This window comes from Carassius carassius, chromosome 50 (genome assembly GCF_963082965.1).
Source record: "Carassius carassius chromosome 50, fCarCar2.1, whole genome shotgun sequence".
NCBI classification, from domain to species: Eukaryota; Metazoa; Chordata; class Actinopteri; order Cypriniformes; family Cyprinidae; genus Carassius; species Carassius carassius.
The window spans coordinates 9,015,202-9,043,195 of record NC_081804.1 but is presented as its reverse complement, the minus strand read 5'-3'; the positions used below and the strand labels follow the sequence as shown (position 1 = coordinate 9,043,195).

Here is a 27,994-nt window from a genome sequence, read left to right as displayed (position 1 = left end):
GTTTAAGATGTGAAGGTGACATTTGGTGTGTACTGTCTTGTACTGGTTAAAGGATACTCCACCCCAAATTGAAAATTTTGTCATTAATCACTTACCTCCATGCAGTTCCAAATCCGTAAATGCTTTGTTCATCTTCAGAATACAATTTAAGATATTTTGGATGAAAACCGGGAAGCTTGTGACTGTTCCATTAACTGCAGGTAAAATACACTGTCAAGGTCCAGAAAAGCATGAAAGACATTGTCAGAATAGTCCATCTGACACAGAGGAGACAATTTTTTTTTCTTCACATACAAAAAGTATTCTCGTCGCTTCATAATGTTACGGTTGAACCACTGATGGCAGATGGACTATTCTGTAATTTATTCATCCAAAATATCTTAAACTGTGTTCCAAATACAAAGAAAGCTTTTACGGGTTTGGAACAACATGGGGGTAAGTGATTAATGACAAAATTTTCATTTTGGGGTGGAGTATCCCTTTAAGGTGGATGTTTACAAAAACTCGTATTAACATTGGCCGCAATGGAAACGTCTCACATTGTAGTGTTCCAACGATTTTCATGCAGTTAATCTGACAATCTGAGTCATTCTGAAGCTCTTGGTGGGGCATATCAGTGTAAGTATTTGCTTTTTATATCACAGATTTCCTCTAATCCACTCCAGACCATTTCAGTTTAGTTCAGGTCAGCGCTGGTAATGTAACAACATGAGGTCACAGATGATAAACATGCTAAATTAATTTTTACACTCAAATTGATTCAGGAACCTCAGTGAACTGAAGAAGTTTTAGCTTGTCTAGAGGGTGATGAAGCTTCCTTTGGTGTGTTTGTTGGTGCTCTGATAAGGTTCCATGTAGAGAGTCAATAAGTAATTGTGACAGATAATCTGCACCATAGAAATCTTCCTAAGTGGAACATTCCTAAATGTTGTATGAGTTTGTGTGTGTGAAACTGAAAAAGTGAGCTAGACTCCCCCCCAAAAAAACACAAACCACAGACCACATGAGCCAGCCAGTGAAATTCCCACCACTTCCCTGAAAGTACTGGGAAGGCACTGTTGCTCCGATTTGCGATGCTGAGATGAGAGGGACTTACAAGGGAACCATACCAGGATTTTTCAGATTTGGCACATCCCAACTGCCGCCATTTGATCCTGCATCATATTTGTAATACAGACTGCAGAACATAGCTAGTCAGGAAGCCAGTCAGGGTGCCAAAAGTAAACAAGGAATTGTGGCCCAGTCATTGACTGGGTGACAGTCTACTGTATTCTGTATTTTATAAGAATATATGCAAATATATGTATGAGATGTAAATAAAGTACATTTATCACTGAGGCTTGGGTTGGCTTTTCATTACGACTAATAAAACCATGATATTGACAGTTGAGCTGTCTGGGTTTGAACTTTGAACTTTTTCTTTACTTTTTTTTTTTTTACTTCCTTTTAATATGTACTGATGCATTTAAAAGGACAGTTCACTCATCATCACCCTCATCCAAACCCAAATGACTTTCTTTTTGCAGAAGGAAGTATTGACTGAATGCCTTTGACATCCATTATAGTTCATGAAAGTTCATGAGAGAAGTAGCCCGTCATAAATTTTTGAGAGTTTTTTTTTTCTTCAGTGAAACGGTTAATTCTGAATCCTTTAAGGTTCATTCTAAAGTAGACAAGTTCAGCTCACTCAATCAGTGATCCGGTTGCAGTGTTTTACAAGTCACATGAGACTGAGCGTGAATAAAGACTATACTTCAAAAGACTTGAAAAATAGATACTGATTCAAACAGACCACTTTTATGATTCAACTTCACTTTTATTATACTGAAGAAACTGACCAGGATATTTCTGTCTCACAGAAGAGAAGAAATAAAAACTTGGGTTTGCAACAACATGAGGGTGAGGAAATAAGAATGTAATTTTTTTTTTTTTTTTGAATTGTTCCTTTAAGAGTGTGTAAAATTGTTTGTTGTTATTCGATGGGTTCAAACACCTTTTCTTTCCATTTACTAGGAAATGACATGCCACAATCACACGTACTGAGCAGGTTAAGAGTTCAAATTTCATTTAATGAAACCATTCTCTTTCCTGTTAAATGAAACCGTACAAATGGAATGTAATTAATGTGAGGCTTTTTACAAAAGCTATTACCAGGAATATCCATAATGTTAAAATTATTTTAAAAACTATAAAATTATATTAACAAACACTGCTTTTAGTACTTAAATATTCTGTTTTTCTTTTATATGTCCAGTGTGATCAAGCTCCACAGTAAAATGCTGAAAAAAGCACAAAAACTGAAAAATTACCTAAAGAACGTATTCAAAACAAAACTGATGTCATATGAATGTTCTTAAAAGGATAGTTCTTTTCAAAAATGAAAGTTCTGTCATCATTTACTTCATGTCATTCGAAACCTGCTTTTGTTTCGGATCCCACTGAATTTCTGTATGGACAAAAACAGTGGACACACTGGTTAAGAATGGCATGAGGGTGAATATAAATTTTTAGGCAAACTATCCCTTTTTGTGATTTTACTTGAATACCCCAGTTGACCCTTCGCAAAGACCCACCCACCTTAGTTACTGTTGCTATGTCCGACAAGCCATGGTGCTCTCATGCCACACATCAAGTTCTCACGCACTGAAAAATACTTTGTGGAGCAAAGAGGACATCAACAACATGCCGACAGACAAGACAAAGCAGGTGACTTTTGGTATGGAACAAAGTCTCAGCACTCAAATTTTGTCATTTTGTAAAAAATTCAAACAATAAACAGTTCTGTTGCTCCTTAACATGTCGTGACAGATCGTTGTTGTGTCTCAGTTTAAGCAACACGTGAACCAATCTCTTCCTCTTTACTAATTATAGCATGAAATAAACACGAATGAACATCAGAAGATATTTTGTTTCAACAGCAGAAAGACATCAATACACAACATTTTTCAAGTTCAGTTCCACAACGTTAATCTACTCTCCTGCCTGGTTTGTTTGTCAGACAAAATAGCAGATAAGGCATTATGATTGGTCAGACTGCCTGTCAATCAAACTCTTTGCGAAGGGACAATTGATTAGTCTGTTTATGGGACCAAATGCAAGCCTGTGGAGTAAAAACACACTACACTATACCATCAGGGATTTGTAAAAGGTAGGCCCAACTCTTGAGCTAACAAGAAGGATGAGGCATTTTAGCTGTTTTACCATCAGCCATCTCACTTGCAAATGTGGGGCCCATGCTGGCTTTTTGCAGGCACAGTGGGCTACTGTAGGTCCAGCCAACACCAAACCTAAACAGGCCCAATGCGGGCTTGCCCAGGTGAGGACCAATGATTTTGGCTCACCGCAGGCACTCTGTAAGCAACCGCCCACACTATGGGACTGCCCACATTAATCCAATGATGACCAGACATGAGCCTGTTAAGTCCCCCTGTGGTGAAAATGAAGCTTTTTATGTTGTTTATTTATGTACAGTCGTGGCCAAAAGTTTTGAGAATTACATAAATATTAGTTTTCAAAAGGTTTGCTGCTAAACTGCTTTTAGATCTTTGTTTCAGTTGTTTCTGTGATGTACTGAAATATAATTACAAGCACTTCATACGTTTCAAAGGCTTTTATCGACAATTACATGACATTTATGCAAAGAGTCAGTATTTGCAGTGTTGGCCCTTCTTTTTCAGGACCTCTGCAATTCGACTGGGCATGCTCTCAATCAACTTCTGGGCCAAATCCTGACTGATAGCAACCCATTCTTTCATAATCACTTCTTGGAGTTTGTCAGAATTAGTGGGTTTTAGTTTGTCCACCCGCCTCTTGAGGATTGACCACAAGTTCTCAATGGGATTAAGATCTGGGGAGTTTCCAGGACATGGACCCAAAATTTCAACATTCTGGTCCCCGAGCCCCTTAGTTATCACTTTTGCCTTATGGCATGGTGCTCCTTCGTGCTGGAAAATGCATTGTTCTTCACCAAACTGTTGTTGGATTGTTGGAAGAAGTTGCGGTTGGAGGGTGTTTTGGTACCATTCTTTATTCATGGCTGTGTTTTTGGGCAGAATTGTGAGTGAGCCCACTCCCTTGGATGAGAAGCAACCCCACACATGAATGGTGTCAGGATACTTTACTGTGTTGGCATGACACAGGACTGATGGTAGCGCTCACCTTTTCTTCTCCGGACAAGCCTTTTTCCAGATGCCCCAAACAATCGGAAAGGGGCTTCATCGGAGAATATGACGTTGCCCCAGTCCTCAGCAGTCCATTCACTATACTTTCTGCAGAAGATCAATCTGTCCCTGATGTTTTTTTTGGAGAGAAGTGGCTTCTTTGCTGCCCTTCTTGACACCAGGCCATCTTCCAAAAGTCTTGGCCTCACTGTGCGTGCAGATGCGCTCACACCTGCCTGCTGCCATTCCTGAGCAAGCTCTGCACTGGTGGCACTCCGATCCCGCAGCTGAATCCTCTTTAGGAGACGATCCTGGCGCTTGCTGGACTTTCTTGGACGCCCTGAAGCCTTCTTTACAAGAATTTAACTTCTTTCCTTGAAGTTCTTGATGATACTATAAATTGTTGATTTAGGTGCAATCTTAGTAGCCACAATATCCTTGCCTGTGAAGCCATTTTTATGCAACGCAATGATGGCTGCACGCGTTTCTTTGCAGGTCACCATGGTTAACAATGGAAGAACAATGATTTCAAGCATCACCCTCCTTTTAACATGTCAAGTCTGCCATTCTAACCCAATCAGCCTGACATAATGATCTCCAGCCTTGTGCTCGTCAACATTCTCACCTGAGTTAACAAGACGATTACTGAAATGATCTCAGCAGGTCCTTTAATGACAGCAATAAAATGCAGGGGAAAGGTCTTTTTGGGATTAAGTTAATTTTCATGGCAAAGAAGGACTATGCAATTCATCTGATCACTCTTCATAACATTCTGGAGTATAAGCAAATTGCTATTATAAAAACTTAAGCAGCAACTTTTCCAACACGACAAACCATGTGCCAATCCATTTATCAACACCATTGCTGAGTGTTTTCTCCTTAAGGCAGTCAGAGAAATAAGGATTGAAACAGCCTTTTTTTTTTTTTTTTTTTTGCTACCTCACAAAATTGAACAAACAATCCTGTCAAGGGATCCTATATCCTTAGCATATCATTAACTGTGCTTGCTGCAAAACAGAGGGTCTAGTGCAAGGGTGTCCAAACTTGGTCCTGGAGGGCCAGTGTCCTGCAGAGTTTAGATTTGTTTCTAGTATGCCTAATAACCCACGGCAGCAGTGTAAAAGTAACCCAGAGTCAGACACACCTGGCTGAGGTGCTGGCTGTGTAACTGAGTGGAGGCGGGGCTAATTTGAGTATTCATAGATCAACATATAGTAAACGACGCAAGGGTTTAGAGTTGCATTTAAGCTATTTTAAGGCATGAGAAAATTTATTTTCACAATAATTATTCATTTTTTTGAATATCTCATTTTGATGATCAATTATGAGTTTTAAAGGATAACATTTTTGACTACAGGGGGACTGTAGTCAATTTTGTGGGCAGTTTTCTTCCTTACCACTAGGGATGCTAGAGTGTTTCAGGTTTCGTCAATTAAAGCCATGTGTTAGAGAGAGTTAGCAATAGCAAGCAGCAGTAGCCAACATGGCTCATCAGCTGAAAATATGTGCTGTGTCCTGTTTGGGAAATGTAATTTCAAGTCCAGTCTAAAAGAGTTTCTTTTCTTTTCTCTATTTAAATGTGCACATCGTTGATATTTTTTGTTTTTTGCAGAGATGGTACATATATGCATACATGACCTTTGTTTGGATTGATGCTAAGAGTTTAAGACAGTGTATTTATATGCAATTTAGAAGGACTCTTTATTGATGTTTGAGTGCTGTGGCTTGCTTTCATTACAAGAGGTTGGACTGTTCATTTGCTATCAGTAAACTTCAGCTATGGACAGTGTCTGATGAGACTTTTGCACTCAACTTTCACATTACAAAATCATATAATCTTACATTGCTTTGTTTGCTTTCTTTTGTGCATTTACATTTTTGGCTATATGTAGCTGTATTAACCTGAATTGAATGGTTTCTATTTTGTATTTAATAAATCCATTGATTTGTAAAATCCCTTTGACTACTGTACATATTGACAATATAGACATTAGTTATGTGGTGACTGCATCCATTTCAGATGTATAATAATGGATTTCCTTAAAGACTTATAAGGTTATAGTAGTTGAAAAATATTTAAAGTGAAACAGATGTACTGTTATAGATCAGGGGTGCATCCTGTTCCTGGAGATCTACCTTCCCACAGAGTTCAGTTCAAACACCGATTAAACAAACCTGTCTGTAATTATCAAGTGCTCCTTTGGATTCCTAATTAGTTGGTTCAGGTGAGTTTGATCAGGACCAGAGCTGGGCACCCTTGTTATAGATTAAGGCCATGTCCACACATACACGGGTATCTTTATAAACTGAGGTTTTCCTTCACTTTAAAAAAAAAAATGTCAGTCCACATGAAAACACAAAAGCATGCTATGAAGCGCTGTCAAGAGCATGCCAAGCTAACAGGTGGCGATATAATCTCAACCGTAAAGCTATGTTGGCCAATCAGAAGCCCGAAAATTTTTCCAGTAGGTTGGGATAAAAACAGTGCAGTCTCTGACGTCAAAAGCCAAAATCTCCGGTCACGCTGTCTACATGATAACACTGCAACCAGAGTTTTTGAAAATCGTTTTCAAATATTTTCGGTTTCATTGACCTGGTGCTGTTTTTGCATGTGGAAGAATGGCCAAACTCTATAGAAAAAGCCGCATTTGTGTGGACAGGGCCTAAAAGTGTGGTGAGGGTTGCCCATCCAGCAAATGAGTGAAATCTCAGAGGCCCTGCACTGGCAGCCCGCTGGGGGCCCTTAAGCTAGCCTTCAGTGGGCCCGTAAAGGGCCAGTGCATGCTTGTTTGCAGGGCATGGTGCCTAATCTAAACCTGCTGTGCATAAATTCTCCAGGCCCTTTAAACACCCATGTAGGATAATAAATTCTTGTTGATTCAGTAATATTGTTCACTAAAAAACAATTACAGAAGAAAAAAATAATGTTAAACATAATGGCGGTCTAAGGGTTTAGTTAGAAGTAGCATCAAAACTAATAATTTGAGCTTGTTTGTTTGTGAAAGTTAAAGATATATGAACAGCCATTTTTTCCTGCCGTGCTTGTGTGGGCAGCTCCCGCTGAGCAAATATGCATGGGCTTCATTGTTCTACAATAAACTCTGCCGTCTCTTAAATCTTGAACCCAGACTGCAGAATGCATAATAAGGATAAAAATGGCAGCGTTTTTGCATAACAGTATATGGCTTGGTCGCCTCTGCCCTTCTCGGCGGCCCCCTCACATCGCATTAGCGCCGTTTGTGTGGGTTGGTACGCTGGTTGAGAGCCCAGGCAGATGACACTATAAGCCTGTCCCCCTGAATGCCAGCCTCTCCTGTGACAGTATGCACATTAACAAAAAAAAGGGCTTTTCAATGTGTGACAAAGGTCTTTATGAATTTAAATTGTGTGTTTTTTCTCGGTGGTGGGAATCGGCACAGGACCTTAGTCACAGGTCATGTGGTTTAGGGTTACTAAAAGCCTCTACCAATAGAGTTGTGTTGCGAGCTTTTTGCCCTTTTACAAAGCCCTTTCTGCAACCGCGAGAGAAAGCGCTCGCCCCCAGGTGGGGAGCGGAGATGGACGAGTCGGGTCCCTGGAGGCTGTAACCGGAGGCTTATCAGAGCCCGACGCTGTTCTGTAATACTCCTGTGAAAGGCCTTCTCCGCCGCCTCCCAATAGCCGCATCTCTGAGCAGGAGGCTGTAATGGAGATCTCCATGGCCCCTCGGTAAGCAATGAAGTAGTGAAAAGGGCCGGGGGTCTGTCTCAGGATGAGGCATCCCACTCCAAAGCAGAGATGGGATGGAGGGAGAGATGACACTGCCGCGTAGGCGTGACAGAAGAGAGGAGAGGTCTAATGAGTCAGAGGGAAAAGGCTCGGGTTCTCCTCAGGGGTCCCCTGCCGCGAAGCATCACCTCACGGGGCGCAGGTGTACACGCCTGGCATTTGAACGCCCCTGTGTTTCTCACAGGCTCCCCGAAGAGCGTTGGTGGTGCCGTGGCTCTTAAGGATTGGATAAAAATCGGGAAGGTTTACACCAGTTCAATAGCATTCAGATTAAAACCGAGACCTCGATGATTCAGCTGGGATGAGTAACCTGAGATTTGCTGATATGACTAAGGCAAATGCACAGTCTGATAAAGATAAATGCTGTGTAACTGAGTCATGCTGCGATGATCAGTTGCTCGCTTCTTGGCTGCTATGCTGACTGCAATCTTAAAGGTTGTTCTGCCAGTAATTTTGCCAGCTGATACAACTGGCGTCGTAACATGGTGGCTTTAAAGACTTCCCAAGAAGAAGAAATGGGTGATGAAGCTGATTTCAGGACAGGCCAGGATGATGCATTTATCACACAGAAGCTCTGAATAACTGAATCTTTTGGTAATCTTTTGTGTTTAGCAGTCACTTTTAAAAAGTATGCAGGAAAATAGACACTGCAATTCAAAATTACTATGTTTAACCTAGTAGTACATTAACATATGTAAAATGCATATGGTTCCTCAATATTCAGCCACTTTGCTGAGTTTTTTTTTTTTCAATTAGAAAATTCATTAACCCCATGTATTTTGATTCCCAGGAGGATAAAGGGTGTGTAAAAGGAGGTGTTTTCTTTTATCAAAATGAGCACTGTTGGTGTGTTCATATTGTTTGCCGCTGTTTGAAATGCTGATTATTTTCACACTATTCCATTGACTCATTTCAAAAGAGTAACTTGATAACCTTGAGGGTTTGGCTGCACGTCTAAAACATATTCTTGTATTATACAAAGACATCTTTCCCTGGAGATTTTCATAAATGACTTGAAAGACATCTATTTCATGCATATATGATGTCATGTGGGATACAGCAAGCAAGTGCAATGTTGTAATTAAAGAATGGGACCAAATTATTGTCGTCTTCCTAGCAGATTTATCTGGCAGATTTTTTAAAATATATCATATGCATAAATATTCATATTAGACTCTTAAACCAAAAAAAAAAAACAAATACGTTAAAATTTCATCTTAAATTTAATTTATGCATACAATCTGTTGATATATGAATCATCAATGATGCACTAAATTCTCATGCTTATATATATATATATATATATATATATATATATATATATATATATATATATATATATATATATATATATATATATATATATATATATATAATTCATTTGATATAAAATGAGATACTTGAAACACGATAAGTTGTTATTATTGGCTGAGCGCCAAAGCGCGTTGTGTGAGCATGTTTATGCAAATTACTAACGGTTATTAAACATCCGGATTCAACGATTTTACAACGAAGGTAAGAACATATTTACACACCTGTTGAAAACTGCGTGAGAACTTTTCTACACACAAAGCAGACACTACCATAGAGCACATGTTCCCTTGTTAGAGAGTTTGAAACGTGACGTCTCACATGTGCTGCGTCCCGAATTTCTTGCATCCGTCCTCATAAATCATTTCTTCAATACCTAACGTTACCCAGTATTTACTCTTACGGGACAGTTATTTATAGTTATTATGTATCCTGTCAACTTCAACATAACTGCTGTTAATTCGTTAATTCTCAAGGGTTAACCTTACTTCATGCATTGCTCTTTAGTACTAACGTTTCTTCACCTGAACTTTTTCATCATTAACTCTTGGTCGGCCGCCAAAATACAGTAATTTGAATTTTATAGCGTGTGTCAACAATCAGTGTGACACATATAGAGAGTATGTAAAATTAAACATGACTAGAAATGAACACGAGTCACGACTCTAAAGTTTATCCAAACTGCCAGACTCTCGAAATAAAGAATAACTAGCATTAAAAGTAGCCTATAAAATTTATCTCCTGTATGAGGAAGCAAAAGACGAGTAATAATAATAATAAAAAAAAAACATAAATGGCATGGTTTAACTCAGATGCTCCTTTATCAACCTTATCTTAATTCAGTATATTATTTCAGTCTTAATTGCATTTTTGTGAATCTCATTCACGTGGTATTGCAGTTGGTTTTAACAACAAACATATGATACCTTCTTTCCTACGTTTAATGGTCGTCATTACCTTTGCTCAATAAATTTGCATGGTATGAGGTCTTCATAAAAAGTTCCACTTAAACCACATATTTGAAGAATGAAATGCAGTGCTAAAGTGACTAGTTCCTGTTGTGGACAAAAATCTTTTCTTTTGAAACAATCCACAACTTCAAATTGCTTCTAAGCGAGGAAGAAGGCAATTCACGTACGTTCTTCAGATATGTTCAATTGTTTTTGAGGTGTGGATTTGGCAAAGTTTTCATTAATGCCAATATGCCAGCATAAATTAGCAAAACAGATAATGTAAATAATGCACGAGAAACACCTTTTCTAATTAAATTTGATAACAGAGCAGCTCACCGACTCAGTCCGGTGCCCAGTCTTTCATGATAAAAAGGGGAAAACAGCTCTGAGCAAAGCTTAAATGCTTGCAAAAAGGCATGCCGACAAAGTTCTCCCAGGCTGTTGTACCTACGCTATTTGTGTGAAACTCTATTGTCAATATCTTTATTGCCAAGTTAGAGTAATAAATTGCACTCTTGATTGGCATTTAGTGGGTTTGTTAAATTATTTTGCTTTCTACCGCACCCTAACAAATGCGCTTGCAAGTATATGATCTTCCTATCTTCTTCATGCATGTCTGACTTAACATTTTAAACTATTTGCCATAAGCAGAATGCAACAGGTTGGTGCTAATGTATTAAATTATCGTCCTTATATGAGTATTTCCAACAACTAACAGAAAACTAAAAACTTGCAAAAAGCTTGAATGTCCAAGGATATATCCTAGATTGTCCAAAAAGTAGGCTGCTTGGGTAGTATTGGTAATGCTGTGCAGCTTTTATGGTTTTCAATTCAAATTTTGCACTTTTGTTTTCAGAGCTACAGGAAACGTTTCGTGTGATTATCATATCATGAAGTAAGAATATCATATCGGATGTGAATTGCTCAAAAGGAAAATGAAAGCTTTTTTTATTATTTGATTTAATTTTTTATTTGATAATTCTTAAACTAGAACATAATATATATTGTGCAAGTATATACATATAGCTATTATGCTAACCGCAGTTGTAGCCAGCTTCCAGAATAGATCAGGTGTGCTAAACTGGTAGCATTTAAATCACATTTAATCTAGACTCATCAAAACACATCTGTTTAGCTGTGCATTTAAATCATTAAATCAAAATTTCTAATTTTTTGCTTCTATTATTGTGATTATTATTCTGATGTGAATTCCTTTTTATGTAAAGCACTTTGAATTACCATTGTGTATAAAATGTGCTATATAAATAAAATAAAAAAACAAATAAAATAAAACAGTTCATGATACATATTAAAAGAATTTCATGTTATTTCTGTATATTTTTTCAGCCTTGTAAAAACACAGTACAAGTAAACTTTTTGTACATTGATAATAATAATACATACATTTATACAACATACAATAATACAAGACTGAAGTAATGACTGCTGAAAATGCAGATTTGCATCATGGGAATAAATAGAATTTTAACATATGTTAAAATATGGTACAAAACATTACTGTTTTTACTGTATTTTTGATAAATGCAGCCTTGATGAGAATAAGAGACGTCTTTCAAAGGAGTTTAATAATCTTAATTATTTGAACATTTTGACTGGCAGTGGATTTATAAATGTAATATTTAAATATTGTAATTCATTACATTTTAATAATTTATATATGCAATTTTTTTTTCCTTTTTGTATTTAACAGGGAAATGGCATCAAAACATGATTTTACTGAAACATGAAACAGGAAGGTGAGTAGAATTGATGCAAATAATTGTGAAATTTAATTATCAAAAGATATTATTTTGGTAAAAGGTTGGAACCCACACTTTGAATGCAGTGCCACTTGTGCTATTTTAATCAGGGTTTTCATGGGAATCGGAGTAACCACACACAATGCCAAAGCTACTTTTCACCAGTATTTTAAAGGTTTTTTCATTAGTAGTAGAGAAAGACAAAACCTTATAAACCCTGATCATAAAATGCTGCCTTTGGATAGAATAATTGCCATTTCTCTTTAATGAACATAACATGATGTATTATATCCTCTTGGCAGTCTTCGGTTACTTGTGTTAAGCCTATGCTGAACCGTTTAAAATCTTTACAGGTTTGGCAAATACTTCATCTTTGTAGGCATTCACTTACACATGTGTCTAATAGTGTTAATTTCAGTGCAGAAACAATAACTATAAAATAATAAATTATAATACAATTCCCTTTCAGCCCTTTAGTAACCATAACCATAAAATATGACAGGTTTAGTGAACTTTGTCACAAATGTAATGATGTAGCAACTTCACACCAGCTGCACTGCATGCCTGAGAAACTCTAATAATGGTATGCAAAAAAACTTAAAAGATTTTGTGGCCGACAAGCAATAACACCTGTAGCACAACAACATTTGGGAGCTGAAGCTTCAGGCCAGTCACCCTAAAGGATTTTAACTAGCTTGAACTCAACATGCATTTACATAACAGATGTATCTCCTGTTAGATATTAAGCAATGTTTACCCACACTACAGCAGCGGCACTAGAAAGCCCTCAAGTCAAAACTGAGTAACAAATCCCTTTAAGATCTTCAGAAATGAGATAAAATTGAGTCTTTTGTCTGCTTTCAAATGTTCTTCTGCAAAAAAAAGGGTTGTCTGAGCTTTGCCGTCAACATTTTGTCGCTCTTAATTTCTTTGTGTAGTCTGTGTCAACAATTGTCTAATTTGTTCCTAATTCTTATTTCTGAAGATAACATTTTCTTTCTTTAATTTAGGAGAGGCATCTGCAATAAAATTGATACATTTAGCTGTGAACTCCTGAGATCTGGGAAAGAAACATTTCTGGAAACTCAACACCAGGTAAGACCAGAGAGTGTTCTGACCGATTAGAACTACATCTTTATATAATTCCAAATATGAACATATTCTGGATTTTTTGCACTTAAACCCTACATTTGACGCAACAATGATTACATTGTATGTATCTGATCAGATGTTATTTGTCATTTTACATCATCAGAAGGGCATAAAGTGATTGAATTAGGGAAGGGGTGGGATGGATGTGGATGCAAAAAAACCCTCTTTGTACTCTTTTAAGTTAGTTCATGGATAAGTAGTAGATTTTTTTTGTCACATAGCACAAACAAACCGCATGTTTCAACACTCCCCAGTGTCCTTTATACTGAACAACTTCTGCAAAGCCCTTCCTGATCTTCAAAGAGCACATTTAGAATTATTTTATTTTTTTAACTGTCATCATTAACTCACCATAACAGGAATAATACTGTTCATTTGTAAGAGTATTACAGAGTAAATAATAAGACTAAACTTTCAAAACCTCTTGAACCTGCCAGACAATAGTTAAATAAATTGAAATGTCAACAAGAGAACATTCATAAATGCCTTCTCTCTCGTCTTTTCGGTGCCCGCTTGTCTGTGGAATGAAATCACATGAAGCCGATATCAAGTGCACATTATTCATGGAAAACCAATTTATTTATTTTTGCCCAGCCACCAAGCTGGCTCAGTCTTAATGTAAAACAGTAAGTTAAGAAGATGCCGTCTTTTGGGTGTTTTTGCTAATTATCTTTAATCTGCGCAGGACAGAATATCTTAAATTTTCAGTGTTGGGATATGTGGTGAACAATTTTCCCTTTTTATAGTTTCTGAACAATAGATGTATAGTTAGCCAGATGGCTTGTAAAGTTTAGTTTAACTTCCATATATTGTCAGCCATGTTAAAATAGTGGGACTTGAATATGAACATATAATGAGTGGATTCAAATGTACATACCTTAGCCGGTTGAGCGTAAGTATTCTAGTAGCACTTCCACTTTTAGAGAGTATAGCAGCAGTTTAATTGTAAACAAAGAAACAAACCTTTATGCTTTTTACTCAACAGTTTATTTTGGTTCTCCTTCTCGGTCTTGGCCCATATATATATATATATATATATATATATATATATATATATATATGAGCACTTAAAGGGTCACTTTTATTCATAAATGAAAATTCTGTCCACAATTATTCACCCTTATTTAGGACCATCTTTCTTTCCATGGAGCACAAAGGCAGAATGTTTATGTTGTTTCATTCATATTTCTTTTTTCTCTTCCACATTGAAAAGAAAAAAAGGTGGAGAGACAATTTTCACTCAGAAATTTGTTAGTAAATTTCACAATTAATGATGAAGACAGATTGAACTAGACTTTTCTTGTAAAACATACTATCTTTAAATCCAACTTCTCTTGCTCTTGCTCCTCTTTCTCCTCCTTGCTCGAAAATTGTTTAGTATCTGAGAGTAAAGCAGGTCACTTTGATTTCATATCACCCAACTGTCTGCAGGACCTTTTTAACATCTTCAAACAGACTCTGGTGGCTCCTCACCCCTGACCATTTTGACGACGCCTGACTGGATCTTATTTTAGATATAGCAAGCTCATGTTAAACTGCTCCTGTCTTATTCAGGAACTTTAGGAATGCAGTTTTCATAGGTATAGAGCTTGTATTTACCTGGCAACAGTGACCTGGTTTGGTTTCCCTGTACCCCAATAGAAATGATAATGTTTTCGTTTTTTTGTCTTATTTTCTCTCTCAAAGTACCACTATGTGTTATATATTATATAAAAGTCAAATTAGACATTTGTTTTCTCTAGCAGTGGTTTTATATGTCGGCTTCAAATATCTAGTTCAAAACAGTCTTTAGTTATTTAATAGCTGTTTGGTAATAAAAGAACAGAATAAAACTACACTTGCATACAGACAAGAATCAAGTATATAATGAAGACAGATTTTATATTAATGTCAGGGCATGTTGTATCAAAAAACGAACACACACCAGAATAATACTTTATATAAGAGTCCAAAATATGCTAATTTAAAAGATCTCGCACACTTTCTAAATTAAAAAAATAAATAAAAAGACAGACCATGTGGTTATCACTTCTAAATAAGTTTTTCTTCAGAACTACATTCACATTTATGCATTTAGCAGACACTTTTATCCAATCAACTTACAGTACATATACTATGATCAGTTTATGCATTCCCTGCGATTTAAACCCATGACCTTGCCATTGCCATGCGGTACTGTTTAAATAAAATGAATTTAAGTTGGAGAAAATTGTCACCTGTTTTAAATATTGTAGCTTAACCCATATACTGTAGACGGTTCACCATGAAATCAAAATGAACCCAGTGTACTTTATAAATACACCTTCTGGGAATTTTGTGCATGTAATTAAGCTAAAATACCAGTAGTAACAGTTAAGAATGTGTTTGATATGTCGAGACACTCACGTCAGCCTAATCAGATTCCATAATGATCATGGCTGAGAAACACTTGTTGAGTGAGTTGTATTAAAGGGGTCATGAACTGAGAAATCAAAATTCCCTTGATCTTTTGCCATACAAATTTGCCATTTGCCAATCTGTCAAAAGGACAGGTTGTGGAATGCACCAATTTATAATGTAATAGTGTGGCTAAACACACCCAAGTCCCAAGTAGATTACAATTAGCAATAGGACAAACACAAACCCCTTTCACACTGCACGTTGATCCCGGAAAATGCTGGAGTGCCTTCTGTGTGAACTCACACTCGTGATCCCTGGTTGGGGACCTAGTAACATTGCCAGGTTCAGTCCCGGAATGAGTTCTTTGAACAAAAGCCAGAACCAATGCTATAAAGGGTGCGTCATAGTGATGATAAACTGTGATGTGCAAACTGTAATGAAGCAGAGATCAGGTAGCTCCTCACTATCCTCGCTGAAGCTGAGATCGTTCGCCAGCTTAAGTGCAACAGAATGCGTCACATTACACGTCACATCGTAATGTAAAGTGTCTGTACGGGATCTTCTCGGGATGTGTGTGGATGTTCCGGAAAATCGCTGGCAATGTGAATGAACCACAATCAAACTATCCCTGGACAAATCACAGGACACTGTGTGTTTTCTGAAATTTCTGTGTGAAAGAGACTACTGACTGAAGTTTTAAAAGGGCACTCATCTGCTTGCGCAGTTTGAGGTGCTTTGTTTACAGAGCTCACAAGTCATGAGATTGTATGAACATGGGGTGTGTCCTTGTTCACTAAAGACACACCCCAAACTTGTTTACCCCACATGACCTTTTTTCCCCAACACAGTCTGTCCTTGTGAAAAATGTTCCCAGATTCTTGGGGAAATCAGGTCCTCATGGGAAAATAATAGTTTGCAGAGCTTGACAAGGCCTTCACATTTTTGCATTTTCATACAATGAACGTGAGAGAGGTTCACTTGCGTGCATTCAGGTCGGTAACAATATGATACTCAGTCAAAATGCAATTAGTAAAAAAAACTGATGATTTGTTAATTGAAAAAAAAGTGCCTCTTCTTTGAAATTAATGAATGAATTTGAAACTTATTCAAGTTAAGTAATACTCAAATCCGCATCATAAAATAGTGATATTTAAACATATAAAATAGAAAGTAATACATGCATGATAATGGTTATACATTTTAAAGGAAGTTCAGGCTGAGTTCAGAAGCATTCATTGTAAAAATCATTGTGACTTATGCTTCAGTTTGTAAAAACAAACAAAAGATTGGGTTCTCAGTAAGGCACTTACTACAGAGGTCTATTCGGAATGGCACCAGAATGGAGGTCAAAATACTTAAATACACACTGTTTTGAAAGAATAACCACAAAACTCAAGGGTGAAGTGTGTAATTTATGCAGCACTAGCATCACCAAATATAACAGCAAAAATACTTTAGACGGTTTTAAAACAGATTCCCAAACACTTCCCCATCACCATTGGTCAGTTAATCAGATTTTGGGTTTTCAACATTATTTATTTTACATTTTAACAATCATTGACAATATCAACAACCATGGACCTGTCCACACAACCCCTCCCTCTTCTTCTGTTAGTATCCGTGATCCAGGCAAAGTCTCTCCCTCTGGAATAATGTTTGCATAGGTGAGGGATCTACTGTATCATACTTTGTCTGGCCTCTCACCTGGGATCAATTTACTGAGTTAAAGCTCTGGACAGGGTCGATAACCCAAACCCTTTAGGCGGTGATCCATGGAGGCAAAGCTCTCAATTTCCCATTCATTTTATGGGCCATCTGTTCTCACCTATGGTCACAAACTTCGGGTAATGACAGAAATGTACAAGAGGCTGGAGTGTCTCTCCAGGGTGTCTGGGCTGATACTAAGGGACAAGGTTAGAAGTTATTCAGTTGTTAAGTGATGACGTAAGAAGCGCTGTTTCCGGGTCCAAGCCTCAACTCGCTTCACTTGAGAATATGACCTCAGCAGTCGTTTATGAGCACTGTTTATTCATATTAATCATTTAAGCTAAACGCTTTCAAACTTACGGTGTACACTACAGTCTCCGTGCTCACAGCGTCCCAAACACAAATAATTTTTATATATTTTTTTTGTATTTATATTTTCATTGTCTGGCTATCTGGGACTTCGGTATGGAGTTAAAGGTTAAGATTATAACTTTTTCGCTAGTATTCTATCACATTGTGAGTTTATATTAGCACCTTTTGTTGTTTTCTCGTGGTAACTGATAGAGCGCTTGGACACGGAAGCGCTGCTACATGACGTCAGACTTAACAAGCGAATAACATCCAGGAGAAATTCTAAGTAGAGCAGCTGCTTTTCAGAGTCAAAAGGAGCTAGTCAAGGTAGTCTGGGCATCTACTGAGGATTCCTTCTGGGTGAGGTGTTCCAGGCATGTCCAATTGGGAAGATAACCAGCAGTAGAACTAGGATATGCTCAAGGCATTATTGGAGAAAAGGACGTATGGGTGGCCCTATTTAACCTACTGCCACAGCAGTCTAGTCCCAGATAAGTGGCAGAAGAATGGATGGATTTCACATTACAGTTTTTATGGTATTTTGGTCAAAAATATACAGCCTTCGTGAGCATAACAGTCCCAGTATTTTGAATGGTAGTGTATTAAAACATAGGCATGTTAAGATGGGATAGAAGGAAATTTCTGAACTTTAAGATATTATACACAATATGTACATGGCAACCAGAAAGTGACGTAACAAAACTATCCGAGGGGTAAAGAACAAACTTTACTTTAGACAGTTTGACAAAAATTTTGTACAGAGAAATGTATATAAGTACTTACAAAATACAGGCTTTATGCCATAACATTTCAGGTATTGCCTTGCCCTTAGACTTCAACTGTAAGTAAATTACTGTAAATGCATTTTACTTGCTTTTACAAACAGAGGTACAAATCCAACTTATTTTTTGTCATTGACAGCATGTCATAAATGCCTTCCATAGAACTTAATTTAACCCGGAGTATTTCTTCAAATATGTCACTTTTTTTTTTGCTGTTTGTATTTCAGATTCATCACAAATTCATGAAATTCCGGAAATGTATAAAAAAATGTAAATAAAAACATTAGTTAATACGCAATATATATAGCACGTACAGGTCTGTGAAATTGCTTAAGCCAGGTCATATGGGATTTTGACTTTCTGATTAAAAAAAAGAAAGGCTTAAGCCTGGATCACACTACAGGAGTTTTAAAATCATAATCTGGTTGCAGCACACACATAAGGAGAATCTTTGCAGATTATCTTCCCTCAAATATTAAACATGCACACACTACAAGATTTGAACATCGTGGCACATCACACGCTGCAAGATATCATTAAGATTATCATGCCAGAGGGAGCACCTCACGTGATCTCATGCAGCAGATCGCCACTAAATTATTCTTTTTTTTTTTTGTGAGTTACCTTTCTGCACTCACCCGGTGCATTCAAAACTGAGGCGATTTCACTCCAGTGCTTCCCTTTCTCCTTACAGTTGTGATGCGTTTTCAACACATTATTCAGACTCTATTATTTTCTCTGCCTTTGAGAAAATGGAAGCTCAAACGGGCTGATCTGGAATCTCCTCTTTGTGACGTTGTAAAGAGAAATGTTACCTCCCCTTTCTCTGCTTTGCCCGCCCAAATATTTACATATAATTCAGTCGCAATGTCAGCACAGGCGTTACAAACTGACTTTTATGATATGGATTCGACAGCACCGGCACAAACAGTGAGTAACAGTGTTCATTAATGCCTGATCTGTGATCAGTGATTTCTGATGTGTAGCTAATTATTCAAGTTCACACAGACTTTCTTTCTAAATCGTTTAATACTGTTTATGCATCAGTGAATCAAGCCAGTGACTAAACGATCAACTTCACGTTGTTTCTCTTAGTAGCATGAAACAAATCTGTTATTTAAATTGTGATTTAACTGTGATCAAAGAACGCTCCCTTTTTTTCGGAGCTCTCACACATCGCGAGTATATCTGCACACTTGCCCAAACTGCCGTTACAACGAATGACACTGTTATGCTGCACAACGGAGCTCTTACTGTATTCATGTGGTGTATTCATTTGTTAGCTGTTAGTTGTGGTGAAAGCATTTCGTGAGAGAAAACGTGTTGCAATAATGACGAGATCACTGCATTCACGCGATAAACAGACTCTGTCTACTCAATGCTGCTCATCACTGCAGCCTTTCATGTGATGGGAAAAGATCGAAAAATAATTATATAATCAACAAATCCACGATTCGTTAATCTCGACAGCTGTAGTATATATATATATATATATATATATATATATATATATATATATATATACTACATTGTAATATATATATATATATATATATATATATATATATATATATTACATGCGTATTACACATGTAATACGCATTTCAAATGCAAAGATGTCAGCCAATCACAACAGTTGTCGTTTACTCGGAGTCTCACAGCAGACACGCCCCTTCAAACAGAGCATTCAAGCCAGAGGGCTAATATCAGGATCTAAAAAATGCTTTTTATTTCTAAATTTTAAATGTAAAAATCATACTAACAATATAAGTACACCTAAGGAAACATTAAAAAGCATTTAAAGAAAAGGGAATAATCCATGTCATGGGACCTTTAAACTGTGTTCCAAAAATAAACGGAGGTCTTACGGGTTTGAAACAACATGAGGGTAAGTTTTTAATGACATAATTTAGCAAAAATTATAGTTTACATAGTTTACAAAAACTTACAGTCAAAGGAATTGTGATTGTCCTTTAGGTTAATCATTTGAAATAGTAAAAACAATATGTTCAAACTTTTGACTACTTTCTTTAATAACTACATAACACAATACTTGTACTTTTACTTTCAGTACTTGAGTAGTAAATTTTCAAATAGACTACTTGCAATACTTAAGTACAAAAAATGTTGAATACTTTAGTACTTCTACTTGAGTGTGGTGCTTAAAGAGCACTTCAACTTCTACTCAAGTCATTTTTTGATAGAGCACTTGTACTTTTACTCAAGTCTGGGTCTCTAGTACTTTATACATCTCTGGTGTTACTACAAAATTTCAAGAAACGGTTTCCTCTATCTCCACTATCCAACGAAGCCGCACATCAGCTGTTTTGCGGTTTTGCGCATTGGCTGTGAAAGTACTGATGTACTCATATAGCCATCATCATCTCAAATTAAATCCTAAATATCAAACATGTTTGATAATAATCGGGCCTGCCCCGATTTGTGTGCGAGCAGATCGGGAGGTGCGAGATTCGATCAGGAAATGCCACACATTAACAAATAATCCGTGCCGAATATCGGGACAGATCGAGGTGCTCGACAAGATGTTTGCTCCGATTCTCAGGAGGGGGGAATCGGGGCTAAATCGGGCTAAAAATCTTGTAGTGTGAGCCAGGCTTTACATAGCAAAATAGGTCACACAGCACCAAAAGTTTGACATCTTTCAAGCTAAAGTGTCTTTTTTTCAACGTTAAAATGCTTTCTCTTAGCTTAAGAAGTGAAGACAACTACAAGTAAACCATTTTGACACAAAATGACCAGCTAACATTAATTAACTAATCATATCAGCAACACGTGAAAATGTGAAGGAGTACTAGTCGGGTAAAATTATGATCATTCTAAATAGATCGTAAGAGCAGACTGATTGCTATAAAAGGATGGAAGAACCGGTTTCAATTATTGTGTTCTTGTAAGCAATGGTTACCTCCAAAGAAACACGTCCGGCCTTTATCACTTTGCATCAAAATGGCCTCACATGCAAGGAAATTGCTACAAAGCATATTGCACCTGAAAGAACCATTTACCAGATCATCAAGAACTTCAAGGAGAGGGTTTCGACTGCAGTGAAGAAGTCTACAGGACGTCCCAGAGTGTCCAGCAAGCGCCAGGATCGTCTCCTCCTGAGGAGTCAGCTACAGAATCGTGTCTCCAGCAGTGGAGAGCTTGCTCAGGAATGACAGCAGGTTGGTATGAGAGCATCAGCACACACAGTGAGGCCAAGAATTTTAGACTACGGCCTGGTGTCAAGAAGGGCAGCAAAGAAGCCCCTTCTCTCCAAAAAAAAAAAACCTCAAGGACAGACTAAAATTCTGCAGGAAGTACAAGGATTGGACAACAAAGTAATTTTCGATGAAGCCCCCTTGTTGAGTCCTGTGTTGTGCCAGCAGTGAAGCATCCTGAGACCATGCATGTGTTAGGGTTGCTTTTCAACCAAGAGAGTGGGCTCTCTGATAATTCTGCCCAAAAACACTGCCATGAATAAAGAACAGTATCAGAACGTCCTGCAAGAGCATCTTCTTCCAATGATCCATGAGCAATTTGGTGATGATCTATGCATTTTCCAGCATGATGGAGCAAAATGTCACAAAGCAAGAGTGATAAAGAAGTGGCTTGAAGATCATTACATTTAATTTTTTGATCCGTGGCCAGGCAACTCCCTGGATCTCAATCCCATAGAGAACCTGTGGTCAGTCCTCAAAAGGCGAGTGGACAAGCAGAAGCCCACAAATTGTGATCAACTCCGAGAATTAATCAGGCAAGAATTGATCACCATCAGTCAGACTTTTGCCCAGAAGGTAATATCCAGCATGCCAGAGTAAATTGCAGAGGTTATGAAGAACAAGGGATAACACTAAATATAGACTCATATTTTTATTTTGCTAATAAAAGCTGTTAAAACTTATGATATGCTTATCGTTTTTCAGTATACCATACTGGAAAAATAATATACAAATACTGAGGCAGCAAATTTGACAAACACAAAATTTGTCACTGCCAGAACTTTTGGCCATGACTGTAAAGGGATGTCACATTTCAGCATTCTTTTTTCAACTTAAGTTTTGTTTATTCACAGGGAAGTCTTAAAATGTGATAAAACTGGGTGTTTAAGTCTAGTCTATTGTTCACCTGAATGTTCTGAGACAGTTGATCCAGACTGATATATCTTCAAGATTAAACAATCTAGATCCATCACATGGCAGGATTTCCCTGGAAGCCTGGGAGAACAGTGTTATCTTCATCTGGAAAGATACAGAGGTACTGACATGTGATTTAATCATAACTCCATATGCAAGTAAGTGAAAATTTATGGGACTGTGAGCACTCAAGGCCTTAACACTTAATCTTGAGGTTAGGGTCAACTTCAATACTTCAGCACCTCAGCTTCAGTAGCCGCCGTGCAACTTCCTGTTGCCAATTGCTCTTGTCCAGCTGTTGTACAGCTGAGAGGTCAAACCCAGCAGGAAAGCACTATGAGCAAAGACTGTCTGTATATACCCTGGGAATTCCCACAATTGTTCTGGCTGAGGACTCTGCATCACTGTTTAGACTTAAAATAGCCACTTCCAGATCAAATGCAGGAAATCACCATCGCGGCTCCTCGGCAAGTGACACTTACTTTAGCAAGACAATGACTTCATGATTAAACCTTTAATTTATCCTCTGTCATTGTCCTAAAGGAAGTGTTTCATGTTTTCTGGATTATTTTATGATTTTGAGAAATGTCTCTTTTGCTCACAAAGGTTGGATTTATTTGATTAAAATACAGTAATATTGTGAAATACTACAATTATTAACTCATTTCTATTTCAGTATTTTTAAAAATTTAATTTACTGCTGTGACGCAAAGCTGAATTGTATGCAGTCATTACTCCAGTGTCAGATGAAATAATGAAATCATGCTCGTTTGCTTCTCAAAAAAACATTTAAATTTATTAACTTAGCAGACGCTTGTATCCAAAGCTACTTGCAATTGAGGAATACAACAAGCGATCCATAATTTTTATTTCTTATTACAATTAACATTGATTTAATCTCAACAAATTAGAATACTTTGTAAGACCAATAAAAAAAGCAATCAAAAACAACAAAAAGAGCAATGATATATAAGTGCTATAACAAGTCTCAGTTAGGTTAACACAGTACACCTAGCATGGTATTTTAAATAATATAATATAAAGAAAACAGATAGAATAAAAAAAGAATAGAGCAAGCTAGTGTTAGAGGTCTTTACACATACACACACACACATACAATTGTATAATTAATGAAAAGAAAATAGAATATAAAAAGATTAGAAAGGTAGTTAGATTTCTTTAAAGAATAGAATTAGAATAGTGAGTGTTAAAGTTAGAGGGTCAAATAAAGATGGAAGAGATGGGTTTTAAGCCGATTCTTGAAGATGGCTAAGGACTCAGCTGCTCGGATTGAGTTGGGGAGGTCATTCCACCAGGAGGGAACATTTAATTTAAAAGTCCGTAAAAGTGACTTTGTGCTTCTTAGGGATGGCACAATCAAGCGACGTTCACTTCATTTTTAGTGTTTAATTAATTCATTTTATTATTTTTTTTTGGAAGAAAAATAAATAAATGATGCTGAGTTAGTGGGGTTTGTCATAGAAATCTTACCCGCAAGTTCTCTGTTAAAAAACTCCTATTTGGACTCCTTGCATGAAGATGATACATTTTTAACCTACAATGATGGCAAATAAATAAATACATTTAAAGATTTTCCATGATTAAAAACGTTCAAACCCTAATCCTGTATAATAATTTGCTAGGGGGACTGGATAAAATAATCAGGAACTGATTTGGTGTCTCATTCCTATGGTTCCCAAATGACACATTGCATTTGCTATTAGAAGTGTGGTGGTTTATAACCTTTGGAAGGCGTATACAGACTTCATCTGTTCACAAATATTACTAAGTAAACAAATGCTTTTAATTTTCATATTAAGCCCTCTTAAAACATCCTCTCATAAAACATTTCTCTGATTTGTAAAATAAAACCATTTACACACTAAAATAAATTATAGATAACAGATCTCACAAATTAGTCCCAGATACATTTGTTCTCATTAAAAACACATATGGAAACAAAATTTACATTGGCAACGTCTTGACTCACAAACACTTGTCCGACAGAAATGAGCAAGCGTGGCTTTTACAAAACTTAACCTCACTTTCAAGATGAATTCTGCGCTCACATGTTTTTTACTTTTTCAATAGCTACCGAAAATCGAATTTTCAGTTAAAGCAATTCTTGTTCTTAATGATCTAATAATACATCTGTTAAACACATTTTTTCCTTGAATATTCAAATATTCCATATGTGACTATGAACACTACACTGTGTGCCTGGGGGGCCTGATAAACACGTGTTTGCCAGCATACTTCCTATTTGAAAAAGAGGAACGCTGCTCAACCATATTTAATTGTTCTGAATACAAAGGCTGTGACTCATTTGAGCTGACACATGTGTGAGGTATTTAATTTAACTGATTCATATGCTTACATTGTCTAACTGACATTTGTGAAAATCTAAGAAACAGAACAAGATGACCAAGTTGCAAGAAACACATTAGAAAAAGTAATGCATAAAAGCAAGTTGTGACTGAATGGCTTATGCAGTTGGACTGGTGCTGTAAGCATAAAAAGAGCAGGATCACTTCTAACTTTGAGGACATTGGTGCCCCTGGGGTAGGTAGGCAGTTCATCACCATAAGATGACAAGCTCACAAACCATGTTCACACAATGCCTTTCACTTTCTCATCCCAGGGAAGATTCATTTGTAAAGACAACTAATCTTCTGTTGACAGTGATATGATCCAGCTATTCAGTCAATCTGCTTTGCTGAAAGTATTTTTATTCCTATTATATTTTCTCAAATATGCATGTGCAGTTGTACCGCATACTAAAGTATATTTATCTATACCAGTATTTATGAAAAGCAAAAATCTAAAATGAATTTCACATATATACACATATACGTGAATATTCATCATTTTATTTATTTTTTAATATTAATGCTTAATACTTTAATTTATAACTAGTTATAAAAATGCATACATTTTATATTCTTTGATATTGTTTAGGTAACACTAAGGAACACTATTCACTATTAAGTAGATGCTTATTAGCATGAATATTACTAGCATATTGGCTGTTTCTTTAATACTTACACTACAGGGCTTTTGAATGCTTGAATCTGATTGGCTTACAAACGCTCTAAAGTGTGCAATAGTTTTCAGGGAAACACATGGCTAAAGTAATTCCAGGAAGGTCTTGACCGCATTGCATGTCTATATCACCTCACAAATGATTTCAGTTATTTCAAAAGTCCTTACAGCAAAACAACCACAACCCACAACGACACTGGCCAAGCAAATAAATATAGTAAATAATCGGATGCAAACAACAAATTATTTCAATGTTTTAGCCAAAAAATGTCATTTTATTATGCACAGAAATCACATGCGCCCTTTCTCCCACTCTCTCTCCCTTACAAACACACGCACATACAGTACAGACATACACTCATACACACAGAAACATACAAGCTCACAGAAACATGTTGTTAGCACTACTCTGACAGTTTTATCCATAAAATACATTTCTCACTAGTGAGGTAATAACGGGACTGTTGTTGAAGATGAACTTACAGTATCGCTATTAGTAGAGAAACTGCTGCCAAACTTTGTTGAGAGACACACAGAATCGGTTATTCACACACGCCTGTTATCTCTTTCTCTGATAATTTCATTATCAACTGCATTTATGTGTATATATGTGTAGTTAGATTTTAGACTGTGGAGAGAGTGAGCAGCACCAAGTTCCTGGGTGTGCATATCACAAAGGACCTCTCCAGGACTGACAACACCCCCCCCCCCCCCATCCTCAGGTTCTTCCACTCCCTCCTCCCACTAACACACTGTGACCTGCAACAATCACTTTGTGCAGCATTGGTCTGCTCACTACCTCATTCAGCATTGAACTGACCTCATTCAACTACCTCTTCTGACAAATAAAAGAACTGCTCTCTGAGCTTTTTGTCACTAATCAGACTGAATAATCTCTTTTGCACTTCAACCATTATATCTGCACTATTTGTTTATTTCACTGGTTTGCACTTTATCTGCCATGTGCCTTGTGCTGGTTTATATATCTTTTTTTAAAATATCCTTAATGGTACATGCGTAGTCAAATTTTATATTTAATCTGTGTTATCTGTATGCACCTAGGGTCTGAGAGTAACACTATTTCAATTTTCTGTATGTATATGGTGTACATTTGGAAGAATTGACAAGTCTGCCATCAACAGCTCAAGCCTCCATTACTAAGTCTAAAATTACATTTTGTAATTTTCTACGCAGGCATTGGACGAGATGCGTAAGAAATTAGTCCTATTCACAAGATCATTTTAAAGATAAAAACCTGACGAATGTCTTGAAATACAACATCTGAAGAATGTCTTTAGGTGGTAACCATACTATAAGTGGAATAATTAAAGATGCTGTATGTAGGATTGACACAGAGTGGTGGAACTAGGTATTGCAGTCCAAATTCAAAAATTTGGAGAGGCATTTGACAATGAATGAAATGAAAAACACTGTTTTCCGCCAACTGGCAAACCAGGGTCCTGAAATACAATTGGGTATACTGACAGTGCCACATTACGGCCCAGAACACACATTTTCAAAGGAAAATAACTGACTAGAATTGTTTTTCAGATAAACAACTATGTTAACTTAGCATGTTTCTTAAATATCTGAAAAAGTATTATGGTATTTCTATGGCTTAAGTAGAGTCAAAAAATTACATACAGCACCTAAATTATTTGAAAATAATGGACGCACAAGTTTGTGGCCGTTACACCTCAGGTGTGCATTATTTTCTAATAATTCAACGGCCCATTGCCATTTATTCCTTACTTATAATGCACTTATTAGTGCATTATTCTGCATTGACCATATTCTACATCCCTTCATTTGTTCCCATTACATATATCGAGAGAGAGAGTTGTAGATAAAAAAAAAAAAAAAAACACCACAAAATTTGGTCAGCCATTGAACCGCAGGTAATATTGAGTTAAAAAGAAATCATGTTAATTACAGTAAACACTGTGCAGGTTTTATAAAACAACACTCGTTAAGGTCTTAGTCTGACCATTTTCCATGGTATATCAGTCAAACAGCTAATTTCCATTCCCCCTGGATAGGGCATGGACCGGTTCATGAATTCCCAAACCATAGACATGGCCATTTAAAATTTAATCAGACATTACTGCTACAAAAGAGCCATTGAGCCTTTAATCCAATAATATAAATCGTGCTCTCACATGGACTAAAGGCATAATCATATTAAACATCTTGTGTGATCAAATGTCAATGTGATGACAATCTTGTTTCTTGAACTGGGAGCTCTGCAGATCATTAAAAGCTCAAAGTTCCTGTGTGTAGTCTCCTCGGCCTGCCAGATACTGCATATAATTAAGTTTGTATAACAAATCCTACATATGAGCCCTTCCACTCTTAGCATAAGCCTATTTAAAAAATAAAAAAAAATTCTGGCAGCTTGGTTTAATGGGTTACACAAAGATTTGTTAATTACCAAGATTAATATCATGCCAAATTGTTAAACAAATACAACAAAGTACCACTTGTTTGCAGTGCGCT

General features: G+C 36.9%; 1 protein-coding gene across 1 annotated transcript in view; it reads left to right on the top strand.

Annotated features, from left to right (window-relative positions):
• The first annotated feature begins 13,028 nt into the window (after positions 1-13,028).
• The window catches only part of cep290 (centrosomal protein 290), a 68,591-nt gene continuing 53,625 nt past the window's right edge, over positions 13,029-27,994 (top strand). Inside the window, exon 1 of the mRNA XM_059545847.1 lies at positions 13,029-13,047. The gene's annotated coding sequence lies outside the window, so the exon portion shown is untranslated. The remainder of the gene's footprint in view (positions 13,048-27,994) is intronic.